Source organism: Saimiri boliviensis, chromosome 7, assembly GCF_048565385.1.
Source record: "Saimiri boliviensis isolate mSaiBol1 chromosome 7, mSaiBol1.pri, whole genome shotgun sequence".
NCBI classification, from domain to species: Eukaryota; Metazoa; Chordata; class Mammalia; order Primates; family Cebidae; genus Saimiri; species Saimiri boliviensis.
In genome coordinates, this window is record NC_133455.1 from 28,919,519 (window position 1) to 28,931,052 (window position 11,534).

At 46.3% G+C, this 11,534-nt stretch overlaps 1 pseudogene; it reads left to right on the plus strand.

The window, feature by feature from the left end:
- The first annotated feature begins 1,817 nt into the window (after positions 1–1,817).
- On the plus strand, positions 1,818–3,013 carry LOC101027445 (protein LSM14 homolog A pseudogene; annotated as a pseudogene).
- The last annotated feature ends 8,521 nt before the right edge of the window (positions 3,014–11,534 follow it).

Consider the following 11,534-nt stretch of genomic DNA (forward strand, 5'->3'; position numbering starts at 1 on the left):
GCACTTTTCAAGTTAGCCAACCAGGTTCAGCTTAGATTGTGCAGTCCAACTCTAACCAATGGAGACAGGACACAGCAGCAGGTATGAACTGTGCTAGAAATAAAAACTCCTTCCCTCCTTTGTTTGATATGCTCTTGCCATCAGTCTATTGCGAGTAGCACCCTTTCTGCAGAAAGCAAATTTTCCTTGCTGAGAGATCCCTTGTCTCAGTGCTGATTCTTCTTTGCAGCACCAAGCATTTGCTTTTTTTTTTTTTTTTTTTTTTTTTTTGTATTTTTAATAGAGACGGGGTTTCACCCTGTTGACCAGGATGGTCTCGATCCCTTGACCTTGTGATCCACCCGCCTCGGCCTCCCAAAGTGCTGGGATTACAGGCTTGAGCCACCGCGCCCGGCAAGCATTTGCTCTTAACATGACCTCAAGTGATCTGCCTGCCTTGGCCTCCCAATGTGCTGGAATTACAGGGATGAGCCACCATACCTGGTGGCCCTTTTTTTTTTTTTTTTTTTTTTTTTGAGACGGAGTTTCACTCTTGGTACCCAGGCTGGAGTGCAATAGCATGGTTTTGGCTCACCACAACCTCTGCCTCCTGGGTTCAGGCAATTCTCCTGCCTCAGCCTCCTGAGTAGCTGGGATTACAGGCACACACCACCACACCCAGCTAATTTTTTGTATTTTTAGTAGAGACGGGGTTTCACCATGTTGACCAGGATGGTCTTGATCTCTTGACCTTGTGATCCACCCGTCTCGGCCTCCCAAAGTGCTGGGATTATAGGCGTGAGCCACCGCACCCGACTCCTTTTTTTTTTTTTTTTTTTGAGACAGAGTCTTGCTCTGTCACCCAGCCTAGAGTGCAGTTGTGTGATCTCAGTTCCCTGCAACCTCCACCTCCCAGATTCAAGTGATTCTCCCATCTCAGCCTCCACAGTAGTTGGGATTATAGGCGTGCACCACCACACCTGGCTAATTTTTGCATTTTTAGTAGAGACAGGGTTTCATCATGTTGGCCAGGCTGATCTTGAACTCCTGACTTCAGGTGATCCACCTGCCTTGGTCTCCCAAAGTGCTGGTATTATAGGCATCAGCTACTGTACCCAGCCTGTTCTTGCTTCTCTGTCTAAATGGATAATATATTACCTTCAGCTTGCAACCCTCTGGAATGCACTCTGAAACACTTTAACTCCCTTAACCTCAGAACTTTAAGGAAAGCAACTCTTTTTTCTTTTCTTTTCTTTTTTTTTAAATGGAGTTGTGCTCTGTTGCCCAGGCTAGAGGACAGTGCAACTTATTTTCTTCTTTTTTTTTTTTTTTTTCCTAAATGGAATCTTGCTCTGTTGCCCAGGCTGGAAGACAGTGCAACTCATTTTCTCTTGCACTGGGCATGGCATTTCTACCAAACCTTTGCAAGCATTGTAAGATCAATCCAGCTCTTTTAGCAACCATATGAGGCAGGGCCAGGGAAAATCATTCCCCAAAACTGAAAAAGTAACTTTCAGGGAAATAATCTGAGGATCCTCCTTATTTGGGGCCCTTTCAAGTTTCCTTCTCATTGCAGAACCTTAGGCAAGTAAAGGGAGACTTAGGCCAATTTTCTGATGACCCTGATAAGTATGTAGAAGTTTCCTGGCCACTGCCTCCATGCTGCAGCTTGAGGGCAAGAGGCTGGGGGAGGGTAGCAGAGCCAGTGCCACCACCATGTTGGGTCTGAAGGGGCTGCTGTAGGCACCGATGGAGCAAGCAGGACAACATGTGGAGTGGACAACAGTAGAATGAGATCTGCCTCTCTATGAGCAGCCCAGAGCAGCGGTGGCAGTGCCATGATTGAGGGCAGCCCTTACATCAGCAGCAAGATCGGCCTAATCTCTAAGATGGAAATCTGCTATGAGGGCATCCTCTACACCACGGACACCAAAAACTCCACTGTAGCCCTCACCAGAGTTTAATCCTTTGGTATAGAAGACAGACTAACAGATCTTCTGATACCACCTTGAGATGAAGTCTTTGAATACGTTATATATTCCATGGGAGTGACATTAAAGACCTCACTGTTTGTGAACCACCAAAACCACAGTGTTCTTTGCTTCAAGACCCAGCTATCATTCATTCCTCCCTAGGCTCATCAACTTCTTCATTCCAGTCCACGGATTCTTATGGGCCTTTTGGCAGGATGCTCACATACAGTCAGGTCAGTCCAAGTTCCTTGGTTGGGCAGCAGTTTGGTGCTGCTGGTGTTGCTAGAAGCTCTTCGACATTCTTTGGAATAGAAACATCAAACAGTGATAACTCACCCCAAAGTAGTGTGGTGGGTTTTGCTTTTACACAGGATACAAGATCTCTAAAAACACAGTTATCTTAAGGTCGTTCAAGCCCTCAGACTCTGAGAAAAAGCCCAACCATGTAACAAGCAGTGCAGACCACCTTGGTCCACTTACCTGCTCCAGCACCTGTTGAGAGAAGGAGTCCTGTATCAGCCAGGCCTTTGCCATCTACCAGCTAAAAAGCAATAGAGAATCAAGACCACAGGTGAGCTGAAGTGCACAAAGTTTCAAAGCCAGAAAATGAGCAACTCTGAAACGACAGCAAGAGACAAGTAGCTCCAGGTGCTCCTTCAGCTCCAAGGAGAGGACGTGGGGGTCATTAGGGTGGCAGAGGAAAATCTGGTATTCTGCGAGATGGGCCAACAAAATTTGAGAAAGACTTTGAAAGTGCAAATGCACAATTCAACAAGGAACAGATTGACAGAGAGTTTCATAATAAACTTAAAAGAAGATAAATCGAGAAACAGGACAAGCCTGTAAATGGTGAAGATAAAGGAGACTCAGGAGTTGATACCCAAAACAGTGAAAGAAATGCTGATAAAGAAGATCCACTTGGACCTAATTGCTATTATGACAAAATGAAATCCTTCTTTGATAATATTTCTTGTGATGACGATAGTGAACGGAGACCAACCTGGGCTGAAGAAAGATTACATGCTGAAACATTTGGAATCCCACTTCACTCATTCATATGACCTGCCTGTCCCTGTAGATTTTTTTTTTTTTTTTGAGACAGAGTCTCTCCACTCACTGCAACCTCTGCCTCCCAGGTTCAATCGATTCTCCTGCCTCAGGCGCCTGCTACCACGCCCAGCTAGTTTTTTGTATTTTTAGTAAAGACAGCGGTTCACCATCTTGGCCAGGCTGGTCTTGAACTCCTGACCTCATGATTTGCCCACCTCAGGCTCCCAAAGTGTTGGGATTACAGATGTGAGCCACTGCGCCCAGCATCTGTGGCCTCTTAATTCTTCTCATAACAAGTTATTTCTCAATCTGTACAACTTTCCACCACCTGCCCAGCTCAGTTTTTCATCTAACAGACACTCACCATCATCTGAAGATTCTGTGTACACACCTTCCATAAACACACTAAATTGTGGCAAAAATAACTTTTCTCTATTTGTCAAAGTTGGGAGCATACTTGAATGTTGAAAGCTGAAAACCACTGTACTACTGCTAAAACCAACAGGTAGTTTTGCTGCTGTTGTTTTTTTTTGAGACAGGGTCTCCCTCTGTAGCCCAGGCTGGAGTGCAGTAGCCTGCTCATGGCTTACTGCAGCCATGACCTCCCATGCTTATGCAATCCTCCCACCTCAACCTCCTGAGTAGGTGTGACTAACAGGCACATGCCACCATGCCCACCTATTTGTTTTTGTAAAGACTGAGTCTCACTTTTTGCCCAGGCTGGTCTTGAACTCCTGGTGTCAAATGATCCTCCCACCTGGGCCTCCCAAAGTGCTGGGAATACAGGCATGAACCACCACACCCAGCCAGATAGTTTGTTTTTTAACACCAAAGAGTGATTTGTGATAGTTATTTATAGTTGTATAAATGTAAACTAGTTTCTACCAGCAAAGTAATGCTCACAGCTAGAAAGCAGGATAGAAGGAGTATTCATGAAATATTCCCTGATGTTTTAAGAAGGTAAAGAAAATGATTTAACAGATTAATTCAGGCCGGGCGCGGTGGCTCAAGCCTGTAATCCCAGCACTTTGGGAGGCCGAGGCGGGTGGATCACAAGGTCGAGAGATCGAGACCATCCTGGTCAACATGGTGAAACCCCGTCTCTACTAAAAATACAAAAAAATTAGCTGGGCATGGTGGCACGTGCCTGTAATCCCAGCTACTTAGGAGGCTGAGGCAGGAGAATTGCCTGAGCCCAGGAGGCGGAGGTTGTGGTGAGCCAAGATCGCGCCATTGCACTCCAGCCTGGGTAACAAGAGCGAAACTCCGTCTCAAAAAAAAAAAAACAAACAAAAAAAACAGATTAATTCCTTCTTTCAAGTTCTTTCAAGGGTTTAATCCAACTGTAAATCTAAAATGTACTTTTTTTTTTTTTTGAGATGGAGTTTCATTCTTGTCACTCAGGCTGGAGCACAATGGCATTGTCTCAGCTCACTGCAACCTCCGTCTTCTGGATTCAAGCAATTCTCCTGCCTCAGCCTCCCAAATACGTGGGATTACAGGCATGTACCACCACACCTGGCTAATTTCGTATTTTTTTTTTTTTTAGAAGAGAAGGGGTTTCACCATGTCGGCCAGACTGGTCTTGAACTCCTGACCTCAAGTGATCCACCCACCTCGGCCTCCCAAAGTGCTGGGATTACAGGCATGATTCACTATGCCTGGCCTAAAATACACTTAATTAAAAAAAAAAAAAAAAAAAAAACTAAAAGCTTTAAACACTCAGAACACATTAATACAAAGAAATAAATATTCAAGTGTGAAAATCCAAATAATGAGTAACGACTTTTATTTAAATTACCTGGTTAAAATCAACAAAAGGCAAGATTACTTTACAATAATTGAGTAAATCTTGTAGTACTAACTTCTGATTGCAGATTGCATGGCTGCATGTCAGTTATGATCTTTGGTTCCACTCCAAAGATTTCAATTTCCTCTTAGGGAACTGAACTCACCCTATCAGCCTCAGTGATTTTCAGTGGCTCCCTCCACCCCAGCCTCAACCCCTTTGCTGAGGATAGGTGCCTCTGCCCAGAAATTGGTGATTTGACACTGGCCCAAACACCTCACTGTGGTGTTCTCAGGCCTTGGTTCAAATAGAATCATTTGTGACACCAAAAACGAAGCTTCCTGGCCCAACACCCTGAGGCTGATTTAGTGAGTCTGAAATGGAGAACAGAAATGGAGTTTTTAATCTACACATCCCCAGCATGTAATTAATTCTCTTGCAGGTGGTCTTAGGACCACACTTTTGAGAAAACACTGTCTGCTCTCCTTACTAGAGAAGCTGGTCAATGTTAATAGCACTGGCTTTTGGAAGATTACTCGCTTGTAAAAAAATAAATTGCCCTCTGCCACATGAGTCATATAAACACATTTGCTGATCTGTAAGGCAGTATCCCAAGGACTGTGGGAAATAAGAGAGTGAACAAGACACATTCCTGATCCTCAAGAATCCAGCAGGAAAAATGTTTGCAAGCTAATTAAAATAGAATGGAATGTGTATCGTAGCAGAAATACTAAATGCTAATTGCCAAGATGTTAACTCCCTCTGCCATTCTCCTGAAGTGGTGTGTACCGATCCACTTTTATGATTACACATTATGACACTGCATTTTCTATGCCATTCTCCAGGAGACTGTATGTTCAAGGACTGAGATCATGCCTTGTTTACCCCTGAGTTCCCAATGCCTGATAAGTAATAGATGCTTGGTTGAACAGTCATTCAAGCAAAACCTTTTGCATTATTAAGAAATTAGTTTCCTGAAACCTAACCATGTAATTTTAATTTGAGAAGGAACTTAGAGATCATATGGTACTTAAGGAAGATGGCTTCTAGAGTGTTTATAGGTGACACAAAAAAGAGTGTTTTTAAAGTCAGTAGTTATATATATATGGGCCTGGCATGGTATACTTTGGGAGGCTGAGGCAGGAGAATCACTTGAGGCCAGGTGTTTGAGATCAGACTGGGCTGTTGTCTAATGAGACCCATCTCTACAAAAATTTAAAAATTGAGCTAGGCATGATGGTGTCTCCCTGTAATCCTAGCTACCTCAGGAGGCTGAGGGAGGAGGATTACTTGAGCCCAGCAGTTCAAAGTTTCAGTGAGCTATGATTTATGCCACTGCACTTCGGCCTGGGCAACAGAATGAGACTCCATCTCTAGAAAAATAATAATCATAATTATGTATATATGTATGCGTATAGAAAAATATCTAGGCTGGGCACAGTGGCTAACACCTGTAATCCAACACTCTGGGAGGCCAAGGTGGGAAGATTGCTTGACCCCAGAAGTTTGAGACCAGCCTGGGCAACATGGCAAGATCCCATCTCTACAAAAAAATTAAAAAATTAGCTGGGCCTGGTGGCACACACTTGGGGCCCCAGCTACTCAGGAGGCTGAGGTGGGAAGATTTTCTTTTTTTTTTTAAGACACAGTCTAGGCCGGGCGCGGTAGCTCACGCCTGTAATCCCAGCACTTTGGGAGGCCGAGGCGAGTGGATCACAAGGTCAGGAGTTCGAGACCAGCCTGGCCAAAATGTTGAAACCCCATCTCTACTAAAAATACAAAAAAATTAGCTGGGCGCAGTGGCACGCACCTGTAATCCCAGCTACTCAGGAGGCTGAGGCAGGAGAATTGCTTGAACCTGGGAGGTGGAGGTTGCAGTGAGCTGAGATCGTGCCATTGCACTCCAGCCTGGGTGACAGAGTGAGACTCTGTCCCCCCACCAAAAAAAAAAAAAAAAAAAAAAAAGACACAGTCTAGCTCTGTCACCCAGACTGGTGTGCAGTGGTGCAACCTCTGCCTCCCAGGTTCAAGTGATTCTCCTGCCTCAGCCTCCCGAGATGCTGAGACTACAGGTGCATGCCACCACGCCCAGCTAACCAGCTAATTTTTGTATTTTTAGTAGAGAAGGGGTTTCAACATATTGGTGAGGCTGGTCTCGAGCTTCTGACCTTGTGATCTGCCCATCTTGGCCTCCCAAAGTGCTTACAGGTATGAGCCATGGTGCCTGGCCAGTGGAAGGACTGTTTAAACCCAGGAGATTGAGGCTGCAATGAGCCATGATTGGACCACTGCATCCCAGCCTAGGCAACAGAGCGAGACTCTATTTCAAAAAAAAAAGAAAGAAAGAAAGAAAAGAAAAAGAAAAATATCTGGAATAAAGCACTGCTTTGATAGATTAATGCTTAAAATAAGCCTAAATTTAAATTTCAAAAAGTAAATGTAAATAAGTTAAACTCTTTTATTCTGTTTTTTAATCAGAGTAGTGGTTGCCCTTGGTATAGGAGTAGGAGACATTATGGGGACTCCTGGGTACTGGAAATGTTTATTTCCTCAGCTGAGTTTGGGCTGCATGCATATATTTAGTTGGTAAACATTTAGCAAGTTTTATTACAATGAGTGAGCTTTTCTGTATTATAAAATAATTCAATACAAAAGTATGGATATGTTGAATTGATAAAAAAGTGGTGTGTGCATATATATTCCACTTTGTGTGTGTGTATATATATGTGTGTGTGCATGTGTTTATGTACAATGGAATGTTTTTCAGCCCTAAAAAGAAAATCCTGTTGCATGCTACAACACAAATGAAACATGAAGACAGTGTGCTAAATGAAATAAGCCAGTCACAAAAAGATGGATACTGTATGATACCAACTTATATAATGAATCTAAAGTAGCCAAATTTCACAAAAACAGAAAGCAGACTGGTGGACAGCAGGGGCTGGGGGAAGTAGCAAATGAGAAGTTATGGAGTTGGCATGGAGTTTCAGATTGGCAAGATGAAAAGGTTCAGGGGACCTGCTTCATAACAATGTGAATATACTTAATACTGTTGAATTGTACACTTAAAAATGGTTAAGATGGACTGGGTGCATTGGCTCATGCCTGTATTCCCAGCACTTTGGGAGGCTGAGGGACAGATCATCCGTGGTTGGGAGTTTGAGACCAGCCTGACCAACATGAAGAAACCCCATCTCTATTAAAAATACAAAATAAGCAGGTGTGGTAGTGCCTGCCTATAATCCTAGCTACTCGGGAGGCTGAGGCAAGAGAATCGCTTGAACCTGGGAATGCAGTGAGCCGAGATTGCACCATTGCATTTCAGCCTGGGCAACAAGGGCAAAGCTCCGTCTGAAAAAAAAAAAACAACAAAAAACTACACACACACACACACACATATGAGTATATATGTATGGTTAAGATGGTAAATTTTTTTTTTAATCACACACAAAAAGAATGTAGCTAAAGAAAAACAGTAAATAAATGGCAGGACATGGCTGGGCGCGGTGGCTCACGCCTGTAATCCCAGCACTTTGGGAGGCCGAGGCGGGTGGATCACGAGGTCGAGAGATCGAGACCATCCTGGTCAACATGGTGAAACCCCATCTCTACTAAAAAATAAAAAAAAAAATTAGCTGGGCATGGTGGTGCATGCCTGTAATCCCAGCTACTCAGGAGGCTGAGGCAGGAGAATTGCCTGAACCCAGGAGGTGGAGGCTGCGGTGAGCTGAGATCACGCCATTGCACTCCAGCCTGGGTAACAAGAGCGAAACTCCGTCTCAAAAAAATAAATAAATAAATAAATAAATGGCAGGACATAGATATAAAGAGGATCCTGAGGATGGCACACAAAAGGTCAATTTGGGGTACACCTGCTCAAACTTCTTCATTGTACTGATGGCCACCAATTAACTGCCTGACCTTGACCTTATCTGACCTTGCTCCTACTCTGTTCCTTTATTCTTCCCTTCCCCTATCCAAGTCCTCAACTCCAGCAGGATATGCAGACCTCCCTATCTCTAACATGGTCTCACTGGCTGCTTCCCTTAACAAGAATGTTCTCCCTTCAGACACTCCTGCCAAATCCTACCTCATGTATGGGAGCTGCCACCCCTACTTGGCTGTTTTCATCCCTCCTCTTTGCCCTTCACAATATGCTGCCTTGTAACTAAATTGTAAGCCTCTGAAAGAGACAGATCCTACAACATTGAATAATTCCAGCCATTGGGCAAGGCACTTTTTGGAGCCTCACTTTCTCAAGCTTATAGAAAATGTGGAGGGTCAAAATCATGACTATGACCAGGGTTTCCTTTTTCTTTTTCTTTTTGGAGACAGAGCTCCACTCTTGTTGCCCAGGCTGGAGTGCAATGGCTCGATCTCGGCTCACTGCAACCTCCACCTCCCAGGTTCAAGCAATTCTCCCGTCTCAGCCTCCCGAGTAGCTGGGATTACAGGCATGCACCACCTTGCCCGGCTAATTTTTGTAGTTTTAGTAGAGACGGGTTTCCTCGTATTGATCAGGCTGGTATTGAACTCCTGACCTCAGGTGATCTGCCCGCCTCAGCCTCCCAGACTGCTGGGATTACAGGCGTCAGCCACTACACCCGGCTTTGACCAGGACTTTTGCGTCAGATGGCCTCAACTGGTATCCCAGCATCTCCACTTACTAGTTGTGTGCTTTGGTTAAGTTTTACAGCCTCTTTACTTCTCAGTTTCTTCATCTGTGTAATGAGGTTTATGACGAACCTGTCTCAGTATGGGCGGAAAGACGAACGAGATTATGTCCAGTGCTTCCAAAGGCCCCTGGCATGTCTGTGCTTACTAACCACTAACCACTTTTTGGCATTATCCGGACAGTGCAGAAGAGACTGGCAGCTTTCCCGTCTTGAACAACAAATGAAAGGATAAAGCGGGATGAGGGTGGGGGAAATGTGCCCAAGATTCAAGGGGATGGAGAAACGGGGCCAGAAAGGCGCGTCGGACAAGATTCTCCATGGAGGGGGATGCTGGGCGTGCGCCTGGGGCTTCCGGAGAGGTGAAGGGCACCCCGGCCTCGGCGGGCGTTCGGTCGCGTCCCCCGCAACGTTTCTTTGGAAACACGGTGCTTGTGAGAAAAGGACGCCCTCACCGGCCCTGAGCCAAGTCAGGCAGCAGGGGCCTCTCGGCTCAGCTTCCGACAGGCTTCCCGGCAGGTCCTCGCTGCGGGCCCGCTCCTCCTTCCTACCTCTCATAGCCAGCAGCGGGGCAGCCCTCGGCCGACCGCCAGCCTCCGTCTCCCGGGGTGACCCGGGCGAGCGTTTCTGGGGTCTCCAGCGTGGCACGCGGTTCGTCACTGACACCGGTGAGGGGCTTCAAGGCCTGCGCTCCGGGGCGCTGTTTACCCTCAACCCCTGCGGGAAGGCCTCCTTCGGCCCGCCGACCTGGGACCGCCTTCGCCCTCGGTCATACCTGACCTACGGCGGCCACCGCCGTTCTTGCCTTTGGTCTGCAGCTCGGGTGGGGCGCCCACCGCCACCGCCTTGCCCTCCATGCAGCCCATGTCGCACAAGGCCCTGTGGGAACTGACGCGGCCGAAACGACGCCTGGCAGAGGCCACGCGCCCCCTGCCGGCCGCGGGCGGGAGAACGCGGTGGGCGGGGCGCGCGGTGGGCGGGGCGCGCGGTGGGCGGGGCGCGCGGTGGGCGGGGCGCCGTGACATCCCGAAGTCATAGCCCAACTATCTTTTTTTTGAGACGGAGTTTTTTGCTCTTATTACTGAGGCTGGAGTGCAATGGCGCGATCTCGGCTCACGGCAACCTCCGCCTCCTGGGTTCAGGCAATTCTCCTGCCTCAGCCTCCTGAGTAGCTGGGATTACAGGCACACGCCACCATGCCCAGCTAATTTTTTGTATTTTTAGTAGAGACGGGGTTTCACCATGTTGACCAGGATGGTCTCGATCTCTTGACCTCGTGATCCACCCGCCTCGGCCTCCCAAAGTGCTGGAATTACAGGCTTGAGCCACCGCGCCCGGAAAGAACAGTCGCTAAAGGTAAATTGGAAAATGCAGAAGTGGAAAGGAGAAAAGAGAAAGAGCACCACCCAAAATTTTATCTTTCCGCCAGGCACAGTGGTTTACGCCTGTTATCCCAGCACTTTGGGAAGTCCAGGTAGGAGGATCGATTGCTTGAGCCTGGGCCTGGGTAACGTAGGGAAACCGTTTCTACAAAAAATAATTTTAAAAAACTTATCCTTCACAGAAACTACCTTTGCTATGTTCACTATTTCTTTCCATTTTTTCTCCTCTATGCATAGTTTTACATTCAGCATAGCACATAGTCTTCTAAGCTTCCCAGATAGCCAGCTGTCTTCCACTCTCGCTTCAGTCTTTGCCTCTTCGACCTTGGACCATAGATAAGGCATACACTGAACATCGTAGTTAAAAAAAAAAGTATATATATATACACTTTATTTTTTGGAGCACTCAAGTTCACAGCAAAAAGACCATTCTATTTGAAACAGAAACCTGGTCACCCCACCCTCAAATACCCCCACACTTTACCTTACTCTATTTTGTTTCTACCAGCACTGAAAACCTTCTAACTTACCCTATATTCTCTGTCACCTGCTCCCACTCCCTCTGCCAGCCTCCTCACCACACCATGCCCATGTAAACCCTGTCAAAATAGCATATTTGAATTGTTTTTCTTGTATACCCAAAGGCCCTTGGCCATCAGCTTGGGCCAGGTGGCCTGCCCCACCTCCT